Below are 23,321 nucleotides of genomic sequence, written 5' to 3' on the forward strand. Positions count from 1 at the left end.
TTAAGTTTTGCCTTATATCAGGCTTACAAAAATACATTGAGCACATATGAAGCAATTTCTTAAGCTACTAAAATTTAATGTTCTTAATTCATTCGGCCTTCAGCTTTCCGTTTCATGACCAAATATTTGAGGGTTGCACAAATACATTACAAAGAAGAAAAATATACAAAATATAATAATTACACACAGATAAATTTTTTCAAGGAGTCAATTATTACGGGCGAAAAATACACGCTTCCTTCATATTTAACGTTTTGGACTGCGTTTCATAATCATCATTCCATAATCAGGGCAGATGATGGAAACTGTACTTTGGTCGTGAAAATCTCAAATCATGTTCTACTTGTGCTATTTTTGGTTTTTGTTTTTCACTTGAACGACCCCTTAGAATGACAGGGTTCTTCCTTAGATAGCACTGTAGAAAGTCAGTGAGCTTCAAAATTGCTTCTTCTAGCTCTAGAGAATTATATTAGATTTGCTGTGTCACATGAGATCTTGGCAATCTAAGAGGTCCATTTGTTTTGGAATACGAAATATTTTTTTAAGAATTGATTGGGAAGCAAAAGAATTCTTAAAAATTATGATTTTAGAGGTTTTATACAAAAACAAAAATATTATTATTTTAAATGTATATATGTAATTATGTTTAAGGATAACAAATTATTATAAGAAATAATTATTCGCCTTAAATCTAATAAGCAATAATTGTTGAATGAAATATTAGTACCTACATATTGAATTATTTGGCGGGTTTGAAAGAAGCCGAAGAAGATTTGTGGCTTAGCTGACCAGCAATTAGAAGGCTGCTGGTTAAATTCCAATTAGCAACATTTATTTTTATTCGGCAGATATTTTCAATTTGTATGGATGTTTCAGGCTAATAATTATTTCTTATAAAAACAAAAATGGCATCAAATACATATAACTTTATTTTTAACTTCAACATTTTTAAAACATGTGTAAAATCGTGGAGCTCCTAATTTATTCCATTTGTAATTTACGCTTTGCAATTTCATCAAGTGTAACATTATTTCATAGTGAAACCAAATTTCAGTACGTAAGGTGACATAATACTCTAATAACATGGGTTTGCCCGAGGCTAACATTTTAATTAATTCCGACGTATTCGTAAATATAACATCTATTTTTACAGACGAATGCCGACGGGATGAAAGTTATTTACATTTGAGTTTAATAAAAACAGTACCTTACGATAAAAATATTTTACGTAAAACGGTTTGAACAAAATTTATTAATCGTTTTTTAACCGATTTTATTTTTCTTGGCTATGAATTTGTAACTTTCTGAGCTATTAATTTAGAAATAACTGAGATTTAGTAATACGCTAATCAGAATTAATTAAAATAAACCCCGCGGAAATTTTTTTTAAGCCTGCTACGGCACATTCGACTGTAGGTCCCCCCAATACTAATGGGCCGCGCGTCGGATATTTTTGTAGACGCCTTCTTCACTTACGTCGTTTCGTTTCAGACGTTATTTTTTGGGTACTCTGTCATCTGTTAACTCTGAACACGTGTTGTTTTATTATGTAAGGATGGAATGTGATACGGCTATTGTGGTGTAAAGTTGAGTATTTAAGCTATAGATGGCGCTAGTCATAAAGCTTACTCCAGAGAGTTAAGCGACAGATGTCGCTAGAGTGTAACAATTACTTGTGAGATGAGATTGACAGGGAACAAGATTCTCGAACAAGAGTATTTACCAACCCTCGGGTAATGAAAAGTGTAGCTAAATCCAGACCTATTATTTGTAAAGTTAATAAACACAATTATAAGTAGAACCTTTACTTTTTTTAACAAAAAGTTCCCAACACTTATCTGCAAAGTAAGGCAGATATAACAGCTATTTAGATCAGGGTTATGACATTTTTATTTTAATAATACATTTTAGGAGCTGCTAAAATCTACTTCTCGATTTTTCTTTGCATCTACTCGTTTATAACCTATTCTCAGTAGTACTTAAAGTAATATTTCAGAAATATTTCAATAAAGGAAATTTGGTTAATGCTCTATTTTACATACCCATTCCCTTTCATTACTTATGCACTTATACATATCGTCACCTTAAAGCAATAGTGGGATATCTTAAAAAATGCTGTTCTGAGATAATAGGACTTTTAGGTTTGCGTGAGCTCTAGCAGCATCAAATTAACTAATCTTGCAGATTAATGATATGGTATAAGAAAGGTCAATTATTTAACATCAACACAAAATTGTAATAATAGAAAAATAATTAATTTTTTCATACTAATTTTGACAAAGTATACGTAAATCTGGAAATATCTCACTGTTGCGTGGAGTGTTTGGTAATCATCTCAAATTATCTCAGTGAAGCATAGTAATAATATTACGAGTTTAGATGGATAAATGAATTAATAATTGTTTCTCGGGAGATTTTTTCAATGTGGACGACTGTTTCAGACTAATTGCTATTAACTATTGCTTAAAATAATTAATAATTCTTATTTCTGCATGTTTTTCCATGCTGTTTATAATCATAAATACATTTTCAACAGTACTCACCCACTCACTCCTATAGTTTGTCAATACGACAATTGTATGGGAGTAAGGTGGAATAAAAATGAAAAAAATATATATTTGTGCTTATAAATTTATTTATGAGAAGCGTGATATAATATATATAACAAAAATAACAGAAAACCTTAAGAATAAAAGTATGTAACAAAATTAACAGAAAACCAAGAGTAAAAAGTAGGTAAGTAACAAAATTAACAGAAAACCAAGAGTAAAAAGTAGGTAAGTATCAAAAATAACAGAAAACCTTTTGAATAAAAGTATTTAATTTTTTTTACAGAAATCTAGAACAAAAAAATAAAACAAATATGTGTTGATTCCCTGGAAACCTACAATGAACCTTCATCGTTATTTTCTTGTACATCGCGGTCTGTATTGGCAGTTAAATTAATTCAAAAAAATTATGAGGTTTTTTTGGTATAACACCACTTTGGCAAAGAAATAAGAAATCACGATTTTTATTCGGCGGAATTGTAGGTGGAACTGTATAAGCTGGTCCTACAATTATACTATTCTCATTCCAAACATTCTTTAGTCGCTCTCTCACATTAATACTCTGATTGAATGGATCCTCGGTGTTGGTGCTTTTGTATTTGATAACTGACGGTTCATCTTTAGTGATCTGGAAAATCTTAACTTTATTCCAAATACATTTATTTTTGTCCGTGATTATTGAGAAATTTTTTCCAGTCTTCTCACATACCTTCTTCCAGTCAATGAAGTCCGTTGTTTCCATTTCTGTTAACTTATAACGAGGTTCATTGTCTTCTTGGAACACGATCATCGCTAATTCCGTTGGAATAAATATTAGGCCTTGTTTTAAAACCCTGACCTTTTCTCTGTCGATGCAATAATGAATGGAGTCTCTTTCGTTCTCTGAGTGCCCACAAATTAGATATTTATAGGTAATGATTTGAATATCAAGTATTCATAGTGCATTCATGTACATGGAAAATAAAAATTTGTTTTTATTATGTGCCACACAGTTATCAGAATAAAAGATCACTTCCCATTTCCCTCGGCATAGGTCTTTTAAAAATGTGTACACGCAGGTAGACATTTCAATTGCGCCTCTTTTAGCTACACCCTCATGCCGCATGTAACAATGGCCCTGTCGTGTTTTGGTATTATAAATACAGAAGTTATAACGTTTAACTTGCTCTTATAAAAAAATAGATAAATTGCCATTCGGCAACGGCACAACAGCTTGAAAGTCATAAATGGCAACTACAGGATCATCAGTGGTCTTGGTAATGTTTTTATCTTTTTCTTGTCGAGATAGCTTTACATTCTGAATGTGTTCAGAATATTATTATTTTTTCTAATTTCTCATTTGCAGTACTATAGTTGTAATATACACAAAATGCGCAAAGGTTCTTTTTTGATTTAAAAAAATAAATATTGAATTTGGTATTGAATATTTTCCTGTATGTAGAGTGTGTAACATAGAGATTACCTACCGAGACACACTTTTGTACAAATTGTACATCTTTTGGATATTTGGAGATCCGAGCTGATCTTGCACTACAATAGTGTGATTCCACTCTATTAAAGCTGTTGATGTGATTCATAACACCATCAACTAAATCATCCCTTTGAAGGAAGCTGTCTGTTTTCTTTTTTAATGCAGTGCTTATGGTATTATTGCTTATATCTAAGGTTGCCATAAAAAATCTTACGTACACGTATGTTATGTCCATCTCTCTCAAAAAAATAACCACTACTAGCTAGGATTCATGGAATCATAAATATTAAAATATTTTAATCGATCAACTTCCAAAAAGATTCAGAACATTTGTATTTACAATTAGTACACAGTACAGGCTTAATTTGTTTTGCTCTGCATACCTTTCCTGACTTTGCTACATCCTCCTGAACAGTATTCACCTTCAGTTTCTTTATGTTTCTCTTCCAAGATCACCCAACTTGTTGAAAACTATAGAGCTACAGTGAGACAATGAATTTATTTCAGTATTTTAAACGACCTTTTGAAAGCAACAGTGGGACAACATCAATATCTCAGTGTTGCTCTGAGTGACCGAACATTTCAATACTGAGATTTTACTTGTAACACTGGCATTTTTTTTTTACAAAATATCCCAGTAATGCATCATGTAGAGCTCACAATTTTACATCGAACTGCATACTTATCTCAAAAGTGTATTTTTCGAAGATATCCCACTATTGCTTTAAGGTGACGATATAAATAATAATGTGCCTGTAAATAAAAGTACAAGTACCTTCTAGCACCTGTCAACTATTTTTATATTTCTATTTTTAATGCAGTGAATATAATATATTTTTTTATATTTTCGCCAAATATTATATTTTAATACCTAAAAAAATATAAAAACATAGTTTTTGATATCAATTTGCGAAGGTTCTAATTTTTGCTAAATTTTAACAAACGCTAAAATAATTTGAAAGTTTACTGCTGTAATAATTATTAAACAAAGTTATTACAAGTTTTCAAAATATTAAAGCTTAATAAAAATAATGCTTGATGTATTTTAAAGATACTAAATTTGTGAAAGTTCAAATTTTTGCAAAATTTTAACAAAAGGCAAAAATAATTTGAAAGTTTCCACTGCTGTTATAATTATCAAACAGAGTTATTACAAGTTTTCAAAATATTAAAGCTTAGTAAAAATAATGCTTTTAAAGATAATTGTATGTACATGTTGAATCATATATTTTTTTAGATTAGATGAATTTTATAAAAAAAATCAGAAAACAAAAAACGCAATATTGAGTTTAAAAACGCCTTAAATTTTTTACTTGATTTTCAAATAAAACGTTTTGTTACCAAATCGGGCAGAATATTTTTTTGTATATTTGTGAATTCAAATATTAGCTACCAAATAATGCAATTTACAAGATGAATTCGTGGTCCTGCTGCTGAAAACTGTTTTAATGTACCTTTCCTTTAGAAAGAGGGAGATGTATGTATTAACGATCAGTGGTTTAATTATTTATGTTCTCTATTTAATTTATAAATTTGCTATTCGTTTTGAAAATCGCATAATTTCATCACATTTATTTATTAACTACTAGCTGTACCCCACCACGCATTGCTGTGGCTCAGAACAATAGCGCGTATTGCTTTTACGTCCAACAGATGGCGCTTTTTATTTAATTAAACATGTGTATCCAACAGATTGAACTGTTTTTCAAAAAGCACGTTTTTAACTTTTAATGATGTTATCTATATAATATTAGTATATAAAAACATAAGCGTATTAGAATGCAACATTGTGTCAAAATTTCAAAGCAATCGGTAAAGAACCTTCGGAGATTTAAGATTTTTAACAAATGAAACTTTTCATTTTCATTTATATAGATATTCGTAGATAGATTATTTACCGAAAATCCTAAAATACAAAAAAATATTTAAGTATTAAAAATGTCTTTCAACATGGGGTTATCTTTGTCCGCACAGCGGAAGAAATTAATTTGATAAATGTGTATTGTACGGTTATAAGTAAAATAGTGGGATTCTTTTCTTGAATTATTATTTTTTTTTTAAATTTTTTATATATTTTTTTTATTTATTTAAAAATCAAAATTCATCAAAAGAAATTATAGATTTGTTTAAATACAGATATATTTAATTATTGTTTTCTTTTGATGAAATTCATTTGTTTCCTGTGTTTCGTGTTTGTTTTCTTTTGATGAAATTCATTTGTTTCCTGTGTTTCGTGTTTGTTTTCTTTTGATGAAATTCATTTGTTTCCTGTGTTTCGTGTTTGTTTTCTTTTGATGAAATTTATTTGTTTCCTGTGTTTCGTGTTTATTTTCTTTGGATTATTATGGCTGAGTATCAATCCCAGAAATCAAATCAAATAAAATAAAATAAACTATCGTAACTTATGTCATGATCTTATGATGTTATGTTATGATCGTAAGCAAATGATCTTATATATTGAACAGTTTTCTTAAATGGTGTACTGCCGTCATAATCAAAAAGGTAGCTGGAAATTTTCTGTAGTCACATTCTGATATAATTTTTATTATACTAGGTGGATTAATATGGAATGTCCCGTACATCAGAATGTGACAATTGGAAATATCCAGTTGCCTTTTTGCTAATGACGGCAGAATAGATATCATATCTAGGAATCATTTTGGGTTTAAATAAGAGATTAATAAATAATTTAACTAATAAGCCATCTCGTCGTGTCACCGATGGAGTAGGCAGAGAGGATAGAACGCCACACAATTATGTCTCTGCTTTGAAATCCTGGCTTTATTCACATTCATATATCGTTTCATAAATACTCTTCTGTTCTTCTCATCATGTTGCCTTTTCGCATCTCAATAAAAAATATAGTGATGCTTTCACCAAAATATGAATCAAGAATAGTGTAAAAATGCTTTCATGCCAATATTTTGACGATAATAAAATAATACAAAACGAAGAAATGTTTGATTTCATTATTATTTATATCATTAAAGAAGAACATCAAAAGGTAACGGTCTCAACTGGGCATCGAACCCAAGAACTCGGTCTTACCGGTACAACGTATTTAACCACTCGAATAATTATTTACGTCACTTTTGTCGATCTCATATTTCAAATTCAGAATCAATAATATTATCTGTCGCTTAATTTTTTCCATATTTTGTTTGGCATTCATCGTTTTGAATGATTAAAAAGTTGTAAAGAAATGGTTTGTAATCTAGATATTGTCTCAGATAAAAAAAATTCAAGTTACGTTCATTATATTATTCTTTTCATTGGTTAACTTGCCCACAAAATGTACATTTCAGACTCGATTGAAATTAACGATATTGGTATCGGACCGAGCAAATTATCGTTATCATGATGACGAATGATTTTGGAACGATGAATGTTGACTGTTGTAATGCAGAGGTCTTCAATGTATGGAAAATTTGTATTTTTTCTTGATACTGCTCATGATGACCAAATTACCGTAATGGTTGTCAACTGGCTAATCAAAATGGTTAAATCAACATACATTATCTCATTATTTTATTGAACTGCGGTAATATGTACCAAATTTTGACGCAACAATAATATGCATCTCCTTCTAAAATATCATGTTCCTGCATTCCCCCACCAAACCTGTTAACCAATTAGCTGTCCTTTTCTGACAGTGCGGAGTATCTACATTAGTGAATTTTGCAACAATTAATTTATACAGCGTTAGTCTGTTAAGAAAACTGGAAAAGTGAACATGTTCTCTCAGTGAGTATAATATCGGATCGATTACGAAAACCTTGTGCAATGATTAATCCCTCAGGGCCAGAATAATGATTCGCAACAGGACGTGTTTTAGAAGTCCAGGGGTAAGTCAGTTAGGAAGTAGAAAATTCGTCATCCTAATCACCTTCCAGTGTTTAGTTTTACGGGATTTGGTCAATCGGGTAGTTTGTAATTTTGTTTTTTTTTTAATTTTTAAATTCTTAAAGTGAAACCGCAAAAAAGTCCCAATTGCTCCCAACCTTCGGGGGCCAGTGAGACTATAGCATTTCCAATTGGAGTATGCTCTGAGGCTGAAGGCAGCGGGAAGGGAAGGGAAGAAGATGGGGGAGAGGAAGGTGGGGAAGTACCTGACTCTTCAGATCTAGTCACCAAACACGGCCTAAGCTACTGGCCACGTCAAAGCAATGTTTCTATCCTGAATGGTGGTCTTACACCGGGGTGATAATGAGAGTATCTTCCACTTTGTAACGTACCGCAAATAAGTAATATATAATTTTTTTATATATTACTTACCAGGATTTTAACCCGCGACCTTTGGATTTTCAAGTCGAGAGGCGTACATATCTGACACAATGATACAACAGTGGTAATTTGGTAGGTTGGTCATTCTAGAAGTTGGTAATTTGAAATGTCGATCATTTGATAAGTTGGCCAATCAGGGTTTTGACAATTAAGACATCAGTAATTTCGTAATATGGTCATTGGAGAAGTAATTCTTCCGAGAAGTTAGCCAGTTGATCACCTGAGAAGTTTATCATTCATAATGCTAGTAAATCAAAAAGTTGGTCGTGAGAAAAGTTGATCAATTATTTGGAAGCCAGAATGTTAATGATTCGAAATGTTTATTATACGGAAAGGTTGTAATATGGGATATAGACCAATCAAATTATTGTTTTGCACATTTACTACACTTAAAACATAGAAGAAAAAATACTAAAACAATTAAGTGTAACGATCAATTGAGAAGCTGGTCATTCTGGATATCAATTTTGGACTTCTGCAAGTCCACTGCTTAACATTGAAAGGTTAACATGTAGTACCTACTGAAAATGCTTACAAACATATATCTTTTCCATTTAGTGCAACGATCCCATGATTGAGAACGAGTTATAGTTAGTTAGTTACCTGTGCCAAATGGCATCGATCCACCGGAAGAGGAGATTTGTCCGGAGCCCGGATACTCGGTTTGTTTCCCCGTTTGGCCGTCGTTTCCGGGCCGAAATGTCAATTGATGTGTTCAATTACGCGCCAAATTGGTGCATCGCCATTGGTCGATGCTATCGAAGGTAATTAACCAGATGATGTTATTTTATTCAAGTATTTAGGCTGTGCAATCGAATGGGCCAATATTAAAATGATGGTTTTTTTACCGCAGGACAAACGAGTTGGCAAATTTTCATTTGAATGGCACCATTTAAATATATGCTTTATTAGTTCCTTTATAGTTCACAGGGGAGCCATTTTCATTAATTTCGTCTGAACCACAGATGATAGAAACAAAGCTGTATATGCCATGGAAGTGTGTCAACTGTCGCAGAGCTAAGCCCAAATGACACGTACTAACAACGCGACGGCGGAGTCAGTGAAAATTATTCGATTGGTGTATTATATGTAAAACACAGGTAGGTACAGTTACAGATATCGGTGTACATGTTTCCATAATTTAAATAAAAATGTCATAATTTTTTTATATGTAAGCACTGAAAGTAAAATTAACGATATTTACGAACAAATTATTATCTCACAAACCGAGTTCCATGTGCCATCTAGCGGAATAACCGCGAAGTTTCAAACACTTTTAAAGCTTATCTGAAGGCATATTAATTAAGAATTTTAAATTTCCCTCGAGGCCTGAGATTGATTAGACGAGAATATTTCTTGCAAACTTATTTTGCCTTTATTAAATTAAGTTTGCCGACAAACCCATAAAAAAGGCATTTTAAGATTTTAAAAGGTGTTGTCTAAGATTCTGATTATTTAAAAAAAAATTGTATTCTCAAGTTAATTGTTAGATGTTAACTTGTTTTTCAAGTTGTGGATAAAATTGGTGATGATAATGATCATCATACCATTTATTTTATTTTTATCATCTAAGTTATATTTTATTTTATTTAATATTATTTTTTTGCAGTGAATATTATTAAATTGTAAGACGTGGGCCTTTTCATGGGTGAAGCTCTATGAGAGAGGCCCATATTACCGAAAAAAATTCAAATATGTGTAAAGTTATTGTATGTTAAAATATCTTTTTTCCCCTTCAAGACCCGCATGAGACTCCTCCAATTCTATTCTCCTTCAAGACCCCTAACCTAAAACCAACCGGGTGTTGACATAACCCTGTCTTTATATCGTACATATAAAAACGATCTCGTGAGGTGTCTTAAAAAATTGTATAGTATCACGGCAGCTAGATTATTTTTTGTACATTTATAATACGTGTATCGAACATCATATTATACAACTATTAGCGACAATGCTATCCACTGTATCAAGAATTTGTGAACACCTGCAAGTTTGATGACCCCCTTTTTTCCAAATCACAATATTTACCAGTTGAAAATGCCAATAATACTCGATTTATGCATAAAAACATTCTGTTACCACGCGACAGGCCAAGTCGACTATATGAAACATGATATTGTTGCATTTAATATCAATTGCACACCTGCGAGTATGATGACCCTATTTTTAAAAACGAAATATTTACAAAGGATGTTTGTTACCATTGATATTATTGATACAGAAACTGTAACATGTTTTTGCAAGCTGACGTCGCACAAACAACTGTGGAAGATTATAAATACTTCACCAACAATATATTTATCTTTTCATCTCGTCAGTCTATTGCATAAAAACGGAATAGGCCTTAGGTTGGATAACTTAGAGGCGCTAGAGTTAAGGAAAGCCAAAAACGTCAATAGCAAAGTCATCAACAACCAAATAAACCTAAATAAAAGCCCTATACTCAGATTGTTCCCTATTGACAAAGAGCACTCGCATCCCAATCTCCCACCTATCCCTACCTCTTCCACTGTAGCTCAGACCGCCTACTTACCGTGATATCAACACATGTTAATTTATATTTTAGATGTTTAGGTTTAGTATTATACTGTCCTGATGAAGCTACGGTTGTAGCAAAACCCGGTCGACATTAAGTATTTACCTATAAGTGATGTTTACAAAGTTATTGTTTAATTTTAAAATATATTTATCATTCAATTTTTACAACTCATCGAAGCAACACCTGATAACTTGAATTACCATTCCTTATTCTCACTGAAAGCTGCCACACCTGCCACAACCAACACTGCCGTCCTGGATAGCTGAGCCAAGCCCGACCGCTACTTGACCATCTTTATCAAGATATTATAATTATCTGGCGTCTCCGTGTACCGGTCCTTACTGAAAGCTGCGACACCTGCCACAACCAACACTGCCGTTCTTGATAACTGATCCAGCCCGCCCGCTGCTTGACCATCTCTATCAAGATATAACAATAATCTGATTTTCTGTGTGCCGGCCTTCGTAACTTTAGTTACGCTTTTCTTGTGCGTGTCTCATCGTACCGTACAATACGTATTTATTGTTGTCAAGTATAAATTGAAAAACTCAATTTCATTTTTAAGTTTGACAATTTTGAGTCACGGTTCATCCATTCTTCTCAAGAAAAAGGCCCAATAACCCCAAATTTGGAAGATGCACACCACACTGTCACTTTTGGGAGTGAAGAGGTCTTCCATGAAGATGCCTTAGAATAGACATTTTCCATGGAAATCAGTAAGGGCATAGGTAATAAAACAAAAAAAAAATTCCATTATTATATAACAAAATAAACATACCTACGTCTATAATTGGTCTAACTACAGTTTGATAATGCCATCGGAAACAGCTAAATTTAAATTTTAAATAAACAGTGTTTTTTTATTTGTAAATTGTAAAGTAATTTTGTTGAATATATAAAAGAAACACTGAAAATGATGTTAGTACTTTATAATTACATCTTAGTTTAATATTATTATTTTTTATATAATACACAAAGACATCCTCGACCATACACTGTATACACTGCATACTTGGCTCCTTTCTAAGCATCAATAAAATTTTTATATTTGAACCACTACATTATGGCATGTGTAAGATCTCATGTCAAATTTTAATTTTTCATTTGGAATCCTGCATAAGAATTTTGAACACGCTGTTTCTGTATAAGATTGTGAATAGTTATATTAGAGAGGATTGCATTTTGTTGCCCTGAACGCAATATCAGATCGGATAATTTATTTCAAACTCAAATCTAAATATCATTGAAGAAGAAGATAAAACTGATAAATTTAAACGAAACATGAAACAGAACAAGGACACAAAAAATTTAAAAAAGTTAACGGTAACAACTAGGAATCGAACCCAGGATCTCTTGTCTTTCCGTTAAGATTTAATAATAATAATATTTTGATGATTTGTATAGCGCTGCTTTTGTGCAAAATCACCTCAAGGGCGCTGTACAAATATATAATATATTTCTACAATGATCTATGTTATTACTAACTATTTATGGAGATAATAGACAGTACAATACTTACCTGGTATGCCACTTGAGATAAACACTTAATTAACTAATTGTTTACTAGCGAAATTTAGATACAGGATGTAGGACATAATTGGGAATTGGATTTAACTGGACTTTCTCTCAGGAATGATATATTTAATTTAAGAGTATTACAGCTAAAAAAGGTAAATTTTTTCGTTTAAGCCTCAATTCTGTTGGACTTGTTATTGATCTTAGTTCCGGAGGGAGTTTGTTCCAAGCCTTCGGCCCAGATACTTCGAAAGCGCGATCATCAAACTTAGTATTTGGCTTGCGCTTATAGTCTGACTACAGCTGCTGATGTTGCTGATCTAAGAGTTAACTGCCTCAGACCATTGTATTCCGGGACGCATAGTTCAGAGATGTAGAGTGGGGCCATTTTATTGATGGATTTAAACACCATCCAGCATAATTTGTACTGGATTCTTTCAGGGCACTTGAGCCAGTGAAGGTTACGAAGGTGTTCTGAAATGTGCGAATATTTTGAAACCCCGGTTATGAGCCGTGCTGCTACATTAAACACTGTTTGAAGTTTGTCAATTTGATATTTTTGAAAGCTGGCATAAATGTCGTTGCAGTAATCAAGACGTGAGACTACGTAAGAGTTGATAAGTAATTTTTGTTGCTTCTGTAGGAAGATTTCTTAGGTGAAAAAAACCGGTGCTTACAGTCCTATTCATTGACTTTTAAACGAAAAGTCTGAATCTAAATTGACGCCTTATTTATTTATGACACCTTTTAATTTATTGGTATTATCTTCATCTTTAATAATATGCTACATTGATGGGTATAAACTTCACAATAAGTTAAAAGAAAAAGTGGTTCCTGAACAAATCTAAGTTCCCACAAATCTTACAATAACAAGAGATATTGATTTTGTCCACTGTCTCTTAAAACATTTAAAATCTTGCAATGTGCAAATCAAATAATTACAGGGTTTTCCAATAAGAGGTGTTATTTTGATATTCAATCGTAAAAGATCAATGGTTTCGTTGATTGTGTGGCACGTAGCGCCGTCTTGTTAAAAGTAAAGGTTGTCCAGATCAATACCATCTAATTCCGGCCATGAAAAATCATTAAACATTTCTCGATAGCGCAATCCATTCACCGTAACTGTTGTTCCAGCCACATTTTCGACAAAGTAAGGTTCAATTACTCTGCTGGACCATAAACCGCGCCAAACAGTCACACGTTGAGGAAAAAGAGCCTTTCAAAAATAAAAAAAATTATTCTTGGGTTTTCTGAGCCCCAGATGCGACAATTTTGCTCGTTGACGAAGCCACCGAGATGGAAATGGGCCTCATCACTCGAGATGATTTGCATTTGATTCACTCAAGTGAATTTGAATAATTTAAATGCGTTCTTAAAGCGTGTATCGTTCCATTTTTATTAAAAGCGTAGTTTCTACTTGTCAAATGTCAAAAAATGACAGCTTCAAAAGTAACATCTACCGAAATAGCGGGCTATTCAAAATAACACCCCTTATTTGAAAACCCTGTATTTCTTTATTTTTATCTATTCGTTTCATTCATTTTTTACTAATAGTTTAGGTACCGCCAAACCATTTATTGGATAACCAACTCATCTGCCATAAGTCACCCCAAGTGGTTCGTTACGTTTGCTGATTTAACAACTGTGCCCGGGTTCATCGGGTGAAGTGTGTTAAAGATGCGCCTGCCCACCAGGTGCGTGGCATGCCAGATCGGGAGAGGCTGGTTTGGGGAGACCCTTTGACTTCTCCAACTGTTCATTCGATCCATCGCCTTGCGCTGCAGTGAGAGGGATATATTTATATGTCCTTCACTGCTGGACACACTGATCCCTAGATTCCTACCCAACCCTCCATACCCTTTACTTTCCCAGAACGCAGCAGCATTCCAAAAGATGACATAGGCTCTGAGAAAAGCTTAGGGCTTCCTTATGTGGGGTTTATGTAAAAAAACATTTAAAAAAGATTGTAAATGGAGCTTAATTGGTTTATTTAATTTTCGCCATCCTAAATATGTAAAAATTTTAATAAAAATTATTTACTAAAAAAAAACACTATAATTTCATGGACCACTTTTCGGTAAACGCCTTTTTTGGTTGATGAATATATACAAAATATTAAAAAGGTGTGTGTCTTAATACTGAAAGGATTTACTATGATTTTCACGGCCAAAATTATTAAAATTATTTTTGGTGTATTTTTTCCGTGTTATGCTACATCCTTCTGTAGCCAACAATAAGTATAGTGATGAGTACATACAGTGTTCATCATCAAACACTGCAATTTAACGTAAGAAAGTGGTAGCGCAACACGGAAAAATACACAAAAAATAAATCACTTTGAAAGAATCTAATTTATTATTCCAAATTGATATCGGAACATCTCCATTCTTTTGGCTTATGAAATTTCAAAGTCAATTGGAAACTTTTCATTTGGCATATTCCGTGGATTCTTTGGGAACTTTACAAGTTTAAACTTGGAAAGTTTACATTCTGTATCTCGCATAGGAGTATATTATGGTAATTGTAAGCTTCAAACACGTGTGAGAAAGAACTTTTATTCTTTTCCTGGAAAATTGGGAGATCTCTCTATGTAAAATTTTGTTGAATTAATTAATTAAATTTATCAAAACTTTTATCTCAACATCGCACAGTAATAATTAATTTGATTTTCATATCAAGATAAAAAATGTTATTATTTAATTTTTACCAAAAATTATATTTCGATGTTAAAAAAAAACTAATACAGCTTTCAGAAAAAAATGGTATCCAAGTTTATTGTGACAATTGTCATATAGGTATGACATTGGCAGAGAAAAATAGTGGAATGAGTGCAGAAATATCAATATTACACTGCCAGAATTACACAGACAGAGTTATGGACGAAATTACACTTGAAGTGAATTACACTTGAAGTGAGGGGCAACGCTCTCGACTAGCAATCCGTAGGTTAAGGGTTCCCAGCGTGCGCCATTAAATTTTGTTAGTAAATTTGGTTTATTTCATAATTTATTCATTTAAAATAAAATCGTCGTCGTCCATTCCAGAGTGGAAGATTCTCACAGTGTCGCCTTGGGGTAAGCCCACTATTCAGTATTTTAAACGGTACTGTAAATAGCTTTACACGTGTTTGGTGAACATATCTGAATAGCCAGATACTCCCCCAGCTTCCTCACCCCCATCTCTTTCCCCTCTTCACTACGTTTAGCTTCCCAACATGCCCGATTAAGGATGCCATAGTCTCACTGGCTCTAGAGCTCTAGAACTTTTCCTAACCGTCGTTGTTACTGTATTTAATAGCTATTGACTAGGTTTTTTTTCTTGGTTAGAAATACCTGCTGGAATTCCAATAGGTGTGATTCTCTGTATGAGTAATTTGGTCCATGTGAATTTTGGCATTGTCATATTGGTATATGCATGAAATTCACATCCGTTTATTTTATGTAATTATGCTGTGTAATTAATTAACTATTTTCTTAAATTTATTTATTATTGTTACAAAATAATGAAAATGAAGTCTCGCTAAGCTGCTTGATAGCAGCTTATTAAAGGGTTATTATCGGTGGCAGTTTTCTCTAAAGTGCGTTTGTGTAGTGAAACCCCATAAAAAATATAAGATTATTACTCAAACATCAATTATAATAATATTAGCACATTATAAACACATTCAAATTCTGGCTTTAAAACCAACTCGACTGAAAAATCCGGTCAAAGAGCAACCCGATATTCCGGTGCCGTGCGTTATAGAATCAGCACAAAAGTACTTCATACAAAATAAATATAAACAATACTGTCTCCTGATGGTGAAATCTTATGACCTTCGCCAAACCAAGACGATTTTTGTGCGCCGCGATACAAAATGTTTGATCCATCTCACGATGGATCAAACCCTCCGGAATTTGACAAGTGTAACCTTATATTATATTATTATCTCCTTTGGTTCACTATTATTACGGATAACATGGGGGAAAGCTCATACAAACACCCGCTGGTACACAAAGATACCACAAGATTTAAAGAAGGAAAGGGTCTAATAACTCCTCGAATATTAAATAAATATGGAAGCCGCACTCTTGAATATATAATTCCAGTATGCCCTTAAAGGGTAAAGCTGTGGCTAATGTATAAAAATTTCATGTACCCTTAAATTTTTTTGATGTATCTACCTATATAAATTGTTTTTAGTATAATGTTTAATTGGTAGGACCTACAGACAAGCTGCCATATGACAGTTTTGTGGGACTACCCTAAATTTGTACAAATTGTTTCAATTTACTTAATAAATATTAAAAAAAAAAAACCGAGATTGGCCGAGCCATCACTCGCCGGACTGAACTTTGAACAGCACAGATATTAGTTAAATGTTATTTTATTTTGTAGTTTATATTAAATTGTTTTTCTTTTTTTTTATTTTCTTGTTCAGAAATATCTTCAACCATTTACTTTAAATGTCATTTGTAAACTTACTAATAAAACAGATTTTGTAATGATTGTTTAAAGTAGCTAGTTATGCAGATTTTCACAGTTATTTTGGTTAGGTATACCTAATGTATAATGGCAAAATAATTTGATGCTTACACAAAAAAGGGGATTTGAAATATAAAATGAGAAGTCTGTAAACATTGATAAAAATAGGGATACAATTATAAAAAATTGATATTCCGAACCCCCAGTGAAAAAGACCACGAACCACCAATGGTACTTATTGACAGTCAACTTCATATTTTTAAATTTGAGATCTATACATATTATATTCCATGTATAATTACAAGTGGATCCCAGCTATTCCTAACGCCTCCAACTTCTTCCACAATTCACTATTATACACCACAATGTTATGTTACAAAAGTACATTAAATCGACTCCGTATCTCATTACGGTGCAGAGATATTGCGTTAAGTATTTCTTAACTCATTTAAACATCTGTAAACACTCCTGGCACTAAAACAACAAATTTTGACATTAGGCAATATCAGTCGACCACTGAACATTCCACATTCCATCAGGATCAACCTGATAGTATTTAGATGAACCTGATTCAAGTCCAAAATTATTTATATCACCACATCGCAGTAATAATATTACAGTTACGAACTAATATATGTTATTGAAATCTTTTTTTATGGCAAACGCATAAATTTCGCTCTTGCACAGGTAAAACACGCTTAATCACGAACCAACCATAATAAAATAAATGAACCAATGCATCACTGACCCTCTTAGCGTAAATTACCAAATTGCCCCGCTACCGTTCTGATAAATCTCCTTGTACCCGGATAACAGATGCGGGAGAAGGTATCGAGTTATACCATCAACGAGTACTCGGCCCCGGGCTACGCTAAAATAGCTCCAGATGCATTAATCTGTGTCACTCTTCAACCACTCTGCGCTACGGGTTACCTAATTATGTAATAGGAGAGGGAAAATAATCTTTACTGCTAAATAAAGATATTGAATACAAAATTATATTATAATAAAAACACATAAATTTGTTTTTGACCACGTAAAATATATTATTATATTATTAAAATTATATTATTAAAATTATATTATTAAAATTAAAATTATCATAAATTATATTATTTTCTACCCCGATTGACAAGAGCAATCTAACCTAAATAATAATAATAATAATAATAATTGGATAATTTGTAGAGCGCCGTTATTGTGAAAAATCACCTCAAAGGCGCTGTACAGTTTATTTCCTAGGATCTACATTTGTTATTTAGACCAACTGTGCCAGCACGAGGTTCGTCATCCGTTCAGGCATGTGTCTGCCGCCAATATAGCGCTGACATGTGTCTGCTGCCGATAAAGAGTGCCGACACAACATCCTCACATAGACAACAAACCTTGGCAGCACCGCTGTGACGCTCCACAAAGACAGAAGATGGAGACTCTGCTGCAAGAGTCCTAGGTAGCGAAGGAACTGTACCAGCTGCTGTAGGGAGAGAGACTACCCCGTCCACCAACTGTGCCAGCACGAGGCTCGTCATCCGCTCAGGCATGTGTCCGCCGCTAATATAGCGCTGACAAGTGTCTGCTGCCAATAAAGAGCGCCGACACAACATCCTCAAATAGATAACAGACCTTGGCAGCACCGGTGTGCAAAATCACTTCATCCTAGTCTTCCCTAGTCTCTCCAGTCACCTCCCAGCCTTTCATGCCACCAAGTGCATCCTCTCGACCCTTTCAGACTCCTTCCTGGCTCCAATACCTAAATAAAATCCAGCAAAATAAATAAATAAAATTCTTTCTCTTGTCGTGATCCGACGATTTCACACCTCACACCTCTGTGTCAGACCCTTAGGGCTCGCTTATCGCAGGCTATCACAAGCAAAATCTCAAACCAAAGTCAAAATGAAGTTTATGTGTGTCATCTGTAATAAAATACATAAACAAAAAACAGAAAATAAAAACAAAAACTTTAAACAAAATATGGCTTATCTGTCCTCCAGGCAGACATCCTCGGTTGAAAAGGTCCCGTAAATCCCGACACCACTTGACACTTGAGTCAGGTATAAAATCTTCGACTGCACTGAGAATCTTTGTTCTAGGTTCACTTTCAAAATTTAATCGGTTTAAAATGCTATAATAATTGCAAATTCCGGCTAAACGGTAGAAGTTACGCGCATTTCGTGAAATAAGAAGGTAAGCACTATATAAAACACGGATGCTGAACATTTTTCAGCGATCTCTTAACAAGGGAAACCTTCTGAAAGGATTAAACAAACTGGAGCGGTTGAAGCTGAATTGATCACAATAAACATGACTTCGATGTATTTTGAAATAAAAACAAATTTTGCAAATGACTTTTTTTTTAAAGTAAACTCAACATAGGAGGCCCTGAAGAATCATAAACATGAGGGCCTATGACATCTTTGAGGATGCTGTGTGGAAGGACTTGAGGGAAAGGAAGAAGAAGTTCTGGGAAAGGTAAAGGTATAAGTGGTACAAATGCAAGATTTGGGTTTGAATATTCAACGCCGTTTTTTAAGGATCTTAGTTAGCGTATTTATTGAAATCTTTGAAACGTGCTCAGAATTATTGTCTGAAATTTATTCAGTGACAAAAACCGAAGAAAAAAGCATTTGAGAAAATATCTTAACTTAAGGGCCTAAAAAACCTGGGTTCGAAATTTCAAAGACATTTTCTCTGCATCTAAATATCCGTATGGACTGTAATTTCAGATACGCGACTCAGAATCATGGTCTGAAGTTGAATCAATTACAATAAGAAAATAGCATTTGATTGAAAATCATCACTCTTACGGTCCTCTTTGTTAGACCTGGCTTCGATATACTTAGCCGTTTTCTCGGGAAATACCTATCCAAATGAACTGAAATTTTAGATACGTACTCAAAATCATGATCTAAAGTTGAAGGAATGAAAAAATCGGAAGAAAATAGCATCTGATAAAAAATAATCACCTTACGGGCATCTTTATCAGACTTGCGTTTGAAATTTCAAAGCCGTTTTCTCGGGAACTACCTATCCGTATGAACTCAAATTTCAGACACGTATTCAGAATCATGGTCATAAGTTGTTTCAATGACCAAATTTGTATAAAATAGCATTTCAGAAAAAATCATCACTTTTACATGCATAAAAGTAAGACTTAGGTTTGAAATTTCAAAAACATATTCTCTGGAACTACTTCTCCGAATGGACCGAAATTAATTATACGTACTCAGAATAATAGAATCAATTGTAGCCATCGACAAAAGCTGAATAAAAAAAAAATGAGAAAAAATCATCACTTTTACTGGGACAAAATGTAAGACTTCAAAATGTAAGGGTTCGAAATTTCAAAGCCTTTTTTTCCGGGAACTACTTATCCGTATGAACTGAAATTTGAAATACGTACTCCGAACCATGATCTGAAGTTGAATCAATGACAAAATAGGAAGAAAATAGAATGTGAGAAAAAAATCATCACTATTACCGGCCTAAATGTAAGAATTGGGATCGAACTTTCAGAGCCCATTTCTCGGGAACTACCTATCCGTATGAACTAAAATTTCGGATACGAGCTAAAAATCATGGTGTGAAGTTAAATAAATGACAAAATCGGAAGAGAATAGCATTTGAGAAAAAATCATCACTTTAACGGGCCTAAATGTAAGGCTTGGGTTCGAAATTTATAAAAATTTTCTATGGGAATACTTCTGCAAATGGACCGAAATTTTTTATAAATACTCAAAATCATGGTTTCAATAGTAGTCATTGAGGAAAACTGAAGAAAAAAGCATTGGAGAAAATATCATCACTCTTATGGGGCTCTTTTTTAGACTTGGGTTCGAACTATCAAAGACATTTCCTCCGGAACAACCTATCCGAATGAACTGAAATTTCAGAAACGTACTCAGAACCATGGTCTGAGGTAGAATCGATTACAAAATGTGAAGAAAAATGCATTTGAGAACAAATCACCACTTTTATGTGCTTAATGTAAGACTTTGGTTCGAAATTTTAAAGCCGTTTTCTCGGGAACTACCTATCCAAATGAACTGAAATTTCAGATATGTACTCAAAATCATGGTATAAAGTTTTTTTTTCCATTATTTCTGGCTTTCACCCTTCAAGGGTGTTCTTGGCCATCATTTAAAATTATTGAGAAATGAAAGGTGAATTTAAATATTAATTTTATTTAAATAGGCAAATTTAAATATTAATTTTATTTAAATAGGCAAATTTCAAAATTATAATAAAAATTAAAGTCGAGTTCAGACTTAGAAGACATGAGATGTTGAATGGAGGGGAGGCAATTTTAGATAAGGCTTGATAGAAGAGAAGATATTTGTTTAGAGAGGGACAGCCAAAAAATATGTGATCTAAAGTTCCCACTTCTAGACCACAGAATGTACAATCTGGGGAGTCAACAACGTGAATTTTAAAAAGATGGGAAGGAACGGAACAATGTCCGATCCTCATTCGAATGAGTGAAGAAATTTCTTTTTTGGAAAAATGAGGGAATTGCTGAAACCACGGTTTTGATGGAATAGTCCTTTGTATTGAGGCATAGCAGGTTCCCTTGGATTGACTAGCAATGTGCCAATACTCCGACCAAACATTGCGGGATCTATCTTTGATGATGGAAAAAATGTCAGATAGGGGAATGTGGTTTACGAGGGTAACAACAGGGTTGGACGCTCCTTGTTTTGCCAAGGCATCCGCAATATCATTACCCATGATACCAACATGTCCAGGAATCCAAATCAGAGTTACAGTTTTACCAAAACTTTGAATGGAGGCTATCATCTCTCGAATAAGGCATACAAAGTGATCATCAGGATGAAGAAGAGGATTGGATTTAAGTTTTGGGAGGGAACTGAGAGAGTCGGAGAGAACGAGGGAATGTTCAAAATTATTTTTGATTATATATTTGAGAGATTCTATTATTGCAATACACTCGGCTGAAAATATTGAAAATTGATTTGAAATTGAATGAAATATTCTGTCATTAGAATTATTGTGGTAAACGTTAATACCTATACCATAGTTAGGAGAGTCGGGAGATTTGGATCCATCAGTAAATAAAAGAGAAAAGTTGGGCCATTTAGATGAAATAATGTCATTGAACATATTATTGACAGTTCGGGCCGGGAGATTGAAATGACTTTTAAGGATTTCGATCCCTTCTATTATTGTTGGGGATAGGGTGACGTGACTATATTTTAATTTGTATAAGGGAAGTAGATCATTTTGGATGATGTGAAGCTCTGAGAGAGACTTAAAATTTTTACAGATGTCAGGAAGAGGTTTAGTTGAAGCTCTGATTGTAGATGAATGGGTTGAGTCAATGAACAACGAGACGCTGGGGATAACCTGATGACATTTAGAATTTAAACATTTAAGTACAAATTTGTCAGCAAATAGTTGACGCCTTAAATAAAGAGGAGGATCAGAACATTCTACTTGAAGGGAATTGATGGGTGATGATTGAATCGCTCCAGTTATAATTCGCAAAGATTTCGATTGAATTTTGTCTAATTTATCAAGTACATTTTTTGAGGCAGTACTAAAAAGTGGGCAGGCATAGTCAAGATGGCTTCGAATAAGTGCGTTGTAAAGCAACTTAATGCAAGTAGGGTGAGCTCCCCACCAAACGCCAGATAATGATCTGATGATATTTATATTTTTTTCGCATTTAGTAACTAAATTATTAATATGGGAAGACCATTTAAGTTTCCTATCAAATGTTACTCCCAAAAATTTTACTTCAGAAGCGTTGGGGATTGGAGAATTTTTAAATAAAATTTGAACGGGGGGGTTTTTATGGCGGTTTGAGAAGGTGACACACTGAGTCTTTTGGATTGAAAGTTCAAGACCATTTAACGTGAGCCATGTGCAAAGGGCATTCATGGCTTCGTTAAGATATTTGACGGCGAGAGGGATGATTTTGGATAATAAGAAGAAAGCTATGTCATCTGCGAACTCAATAACTTTTACTTGTGGGGGAATAGCGACATGCATATCATATGTGTATATATTATACAGTAAGGGGGACAATACATCGCCTTGTGGTAAACCCTTCCAAATAGACCTACTTTGAGGAGAAATATCTGAAAGTTCAATGAAAATTTTTCTGTCTAGAAATAGATTAATAATAGATTGGACAAACATGGGGGGAAGTCCAAGGCCTAGAAGTTTTTTTTTCAAGATTGGGATGGAAACATTGTCAAAGGCGCCTTCTGTATCTATAAAGACGGCAAGACAAACTTCCTGTTTAGAAATTGATAAATTAATATCAGTACTGATGATGGCAAGGTTATCTTGAGTGGATTTTTTTTTCCTAAATCCAAATTGAGATGGAGAGAGAAGCTGTTTACTCTCGACAAAAAATTCTAATCGGTTTTTAATTAATTTTTCATAAAGTTTACTGAGGGTGGATGAAAGAGCGATTGGCCTGTAGTTGGATCCAGAATTTGGTGATTTGTTTGTTTTTAAAATAGGGATGATTATT

The sequence above is a fragment of the Hesperophylax consimilis genome, chromosome 26 (genome assembly GCF_061612785.1).
Source record: "Hesperophylax consimilis isolate HC1 chromosome 26, BYU_Hcon_1.0, whole genome shotgun sequence".
Classification (NCBI taxonomy): Eukaryota; Metazoa; Arthropoda; class Insecta; order Trichoptera; family Limnephilidae; genus Hesperophylax; species Hesperophylax consimilis.